Below are 5,000 nucleotides of genomic sequence, written 5' to 3'. Positions count from 1 at the left end.
TTGCCGCTGCCGACAGAGGCCCGGGAGCGTGCTGTCGTGGCATTGCCGGCGGGAGACAACACGCGCCACCTACGGTGACCGGCAGCTCCAACGCCAGCGCCACAGAAGGACAAAAGCCCCACTTGGGTGCCGAAGCGAACTCTCCCAGCACAGCGCACGCGCCAACACGTCCGCACAGCTGCGATACAAACCACCTGCGAGAACCGCAGAGGCGACCGAGCAGCAGACGGCGTCGCGGCGCCGAGCGCCGGGCGGCGGCGCATCCTCAGCGCACACAGTCCTCAATCGGACCAGCACACTGCAGATGTCCACCGCGCTTCGCACCGGGCCCGCGAGGACCTACTTTGGCCGCACGGCGCCGCGTGCAGGGTGCGCCGGCGCGCAGCTGCGCCGCCTGCCGCCTCCGTCGGCCGGCGCGCCTGCCACTGGCCGCCCCCACCAGCCGGCTGTAGCGCGTGCGCCCACGCACCGCGCGGCCAGCACGCCGGGAGGCCCCCCCTCACCGGCCGGGGACGGTCCCACCCAGCCACCGCCGCGTATCGCTTCACACCCAGATGCCATTCACGTTCGTGGGCATGGTGGGTATCGCTGGAACAACCGGTTGGTAGCTCAACCGATCGTCGCCATCACTGATTCACCTCTAGCGAGAACAACCGCACCACAACGGTTTACCAGTTGTTCATTTGCGTAACGTCACCAGCAAACGTAGGCGTCCATCGCCATTTGCAAATTCAACGATTGTTGCATGCCTGTGTCAGGTGTCACGACACACTATGTCTGCCCACATACACGCAACAACATGTGCACGCTTCGCGAACACGTGGAAGGTGGCCCCCGTACGTATGCGATGTCCATTGCGCGAACGACTGTCAACCGGCCTCTGTCGCATGTCGCAGATGTGGAACGCAGTGCACCATGCTATCACGGTGTGTGAGAAGAGACGACTACGTCTGACAACACGCGCCACTACATCAACAGACGGCTCATGCTGATCGCCATCCAGGGCATACCACACTGCAATCCAGCTCTTATAGGGAGACGACACGTAGCTGAGTGCACAACATTTGGACCGCATGGTTCGCCGTTGTTGGCGCAGTCGTTGTACGGTCACATGTACCACGATGTATCATTCAGTACATGAGGACCAATGTGCAGTACAGTGTGTGATTTGGACGTACAACATCAGCGGACAGTTGACACAGGCCGTACCACAGCGTAGGCTAAGTGCTTCGCCATGCAAATGCCAATGAACAACTGCAAATGCCAATGAACAACTGCAAAGGGCATTGAGCATGTACGTCCTGCTGCCATCCACATTACAGTGTATAGCTGCAAGGTGTTTAACATGAAGCGATACACTGGGGACCGGGCAGTGCGAGTAGCAAACTATATTGCGGGGGTTGCAGTTAGGCAACACTACACTAATTTAACGCGTCGTATGACAATTACAGAGCAGGTTAAGGCCCAACGTGTGTTGGGTTAAGGCCCAACGTGTGTTGGGTTAAGGCCCAACGTGTGTTGGGTTAAGGCCCAACGTGTGTTGGGTTAAGGCCCAACGTGTGTTGGGTTAAGGCCCAACGTGTGTTGGGTTAAGGCCCAACGTGTGTTGGGTTAAGGCCCAACGTGTGTTGGGTTAAGGCCCAACGTGTGTTGGGTTAAGGCCCAACGTGTGTTGGGTTAAGGCCCAACGTGTGTTGGGTTAAGGCCCAACGTGTGTTGGGTTACGGCGCAACGTGGGTTACGTTACGGCGCAACGTGGGTTGCGTTACGGCGCAACGTAGGTTACGTTACGGCGCAACGTAGGTTACGTTAAGGCGCAACGTAGGTTACGTTAAGGCGCAACGTAGGTTACGTTAAGGCGCAACGTAGGTTACGTTAAGGCGCAACGTAGGTTACGTTAAGGCGCAACGTAGGTTACATTAAGGCGCAATATAGGTTACATTAAGGCGCAATATAGGTTACATTAAGGCGCAATATAGGTTACGTTAAGGCGCAATATAGGTTACGTTAAGGCGCAATATAGGTTACGTTAAGGCGCAATATAGGTTACGTTAAGGCGCAATATAGGTTACGTTAAGGCGCAATATAGGTTACGTTAAGGCGCAATATAGGTTACGTTAAGGCGCAATATAGGTTACGTTAAGGCGCAATATAGGTTAGGTTAAGGCGCAATATAGGTTAGGTTAAGGCGCAATATAGGTTAGGTTAAGGCGCAATATAGGTTACGTTAAGGCGCAATATAGGTTACGTTAAGGCGCAATATAGGTTAGGTTAAGGCGCAATATAGGTTAGGTTAAGGCGCAATATAGGTTAGGTTAAGGCGCAATATAGGTTAGGTTAAGGCGCAATATAGGTTACGTTAAGGCGCAATATAGGTTAGGTTAAGGCGCAATATAGGTTAGGTTAAGGCGCAATATAGGTTAGGTTAAGGCGCAATATAGGTTAGGTTAAGGCGCAATATAGGTTAGGTTAAGGCGCAATATAGGTTAGGTTAAGGCGCAATATAGGTTACGTTAAGGCGCAATATAGGTTACGTTAAGGCGCAATATAGGTTAGGTTAAGGCGCAATATAGGTTACGTTAAGGCGCAATACAGGTTACGTTAAGGCGCAATACAGGTTACGTTAAGGCGCCATACAGGTTAGGTTAAGGCGCCATACAGGTTAGGTTAAGGCGCAATACAGGTTAGGTTAAGGCGCAATACAGGTTAGGTTAAGGCGCAATACAGGTTAGGTTAAGGCGCAATACAGGTTAGGTTAAGGCGCAATACAGGTTAGGTTAAGGCGCAATACAGGTTAGGTTAAGGCGCAATACAGGTTAGGTTAAGGCGCAATACAGGTTAGGTTAAGGCGCAATACAGGTTAGGTTAAGGCGCAATACAGGTTAGGTTAAGGCGCAATACAGGTTAGGTTAAGGCGCAATACAGGTTAGGTTAAGGCGCAATACAGGTTAGGTTAAGGCGCAATACAGGTTAGGTTAAGGCGCAATACAGGTTAGGTTAAGGCGCAATACAGGTTAGGTTAAGGCGCAATACAGGTTAGGTTAAGGCGCAATACAGGTTAGGTTAAGGCGCAATACAGGTTAGGTTAAGGCGCAATACAGGTTAGGTTAAGGCGCAATACAGGTTAGGTTAAGGCGCAATACAGGTTAGGTTAAGGCGCAATACAGGTTAGGTTAAGGCGCAATACAGGTTAGGTTAAGGCGCAATACAGGTTAGGTTAAGGTACGACATAGGTTAGGTTAAGGTACGACATAGGTTAGGTTAAGGTACGACATAGGTTAGGTTAAGGTACGACATAGGTTAGGTTAAGGTACGACATAGGTTAGGTTACGGTACGACATAGGTTAGGTTACGGTACGACATAGGTTAGGTTACGGTACGACATAGGTTAGGTTACGGTACGACATAGGTTAGGTTACGGTACGACATAGGTTAGGTTACGGTACGACATAGGTTAGGTTACGGTACGACATAGGTTAGGTTACGGTACGACATAGGTTAGGTTACGGTACGACATAGGTTAGGTTACGGTACGACATAGGTTAGGTTACGGTACGACATAGGTTAGGTTACGGTACGACATAGGTTAGGTTACGGTACGACATAGGTTAGGTTACGGTACGACATAGGTTAGGTTACGGTACGACATAGGTTAGGTTACGGTACGACATAGGTTAGGTTACGGTACGACATAGGTTAGGTTACGGTACGACATAGGTTAGGTTACGGTACGACATAGGTTAGGTTACGGTACGACATAGGTTAGGTTACGGTACGATATAGGTTAGGTTACGGTACGACATAGGTTAGGTTACGGTACGATATAGGTTAGGTTACGGTACGATATAGGTTAGGTTACGGTACGATATAGGTTAGGTTACGGTACGATATAGGTTAGGTTACGGTACGATATAGGTTAGGTTACGGTACGATATAGGTTAGGTTACGGTACGATATAGGTTAGGTTACGGTACGATATAGGTTAGGTTACGGTACGATATAGGTTAGGTTACGGTACGATATAGGTTAGGTTACGGTACGATATAGGTTAGGTTACGGTACGATATAGGTTAGGTTACGGTACGATATAGGTTAGGTTACGGTACGATATAGGTTAGGTTACGGTACGATATAGGTTAGGTTAAGGTACACATTGTTGTAAGGAAAGGTTTAATGGGGGGCGGGGCGGCCGGTTTGTTGATTGTGATTATAGTAAGTGGATGCCTGCGGCATCATCTGATTTGCCACGTCAGGATGCACCTTTGGCTCATGACAGGCGGCGCTCTCATTCCATGCTTGTGGCAGACCTGTGTCTTTCATTCCTGCCATTGTTTGTGTGCTGTGAGAGGAGGCAGTATTGTGATGTTGGGTGCACCCCTGTGTAGGACATGTGTGGGTGTTGGTGGCTTGGCTGAGCAATGGTGGTTGTCGGGTGGGTGGGATATTCTGTTTTCTGAGTGGACCTCCCAGTCTGGTTATGACAGTGTGGATTGTCTAATGTGGCGGAGAGGATGCACTGGGTGTTGTTCCATGCTGGTGCTTACATATTGTCTGTGTGCGTGTTACAGGCAGAGAGTAGTGCGTGATAAGGGTGTGTGGCTGACGTGTGGTTGTGATTGTGAGCAGAGTCTTTCAGCATGTATACGGACAGTTGTATACATTATCTGTATTCTGATGGCTCTATCTATTACTAATCAGCGCCGTGTATACGTTTAATCCGGTTCCAGTCGAAACTGTTGTATCTCTGTACATTAGTGACACGGCGAGCCCGCTATGTAGTTACTCGTCTCGGCAGCTTCCACCGGTGTATGGCAAATGATTATAAGGAATCAGTCTAGTCGTCAATACCGATGGTGTGACGTCACATGTCTGGGGTGGGGGACGCTGCGCCCTTCCGGTGGGTCATGGCCTAGAAAGACTCTTCCCACGCAGGGGGGCGTGGACTGTCATTGACTCTTCCGAGTAATATACTTGCCGTACGTTTTTGCGACTGCGAGTGC

The sequence above is a fragment of the Schistocerca americana genome, unplaced genomic scaffold, assembly GCF_021461395.2.
Source record: "Schistocerca americana isolate TAMUIC-IGC-003095 unplaced genomic scaffold, iqSchAmer2.1 HiC_scaffold_47, whole genome shotgun sequence".
In the NCBI taxonomy this organism is placed as follows: Eukaryota; Metazoa; Arthropoda; class Insecta; order Orthoptera; family Acrididae; genus Schistocerca; species Schistocerca americana.
This window is presented reverse-complemented; position numbering follows the sequence as displayed.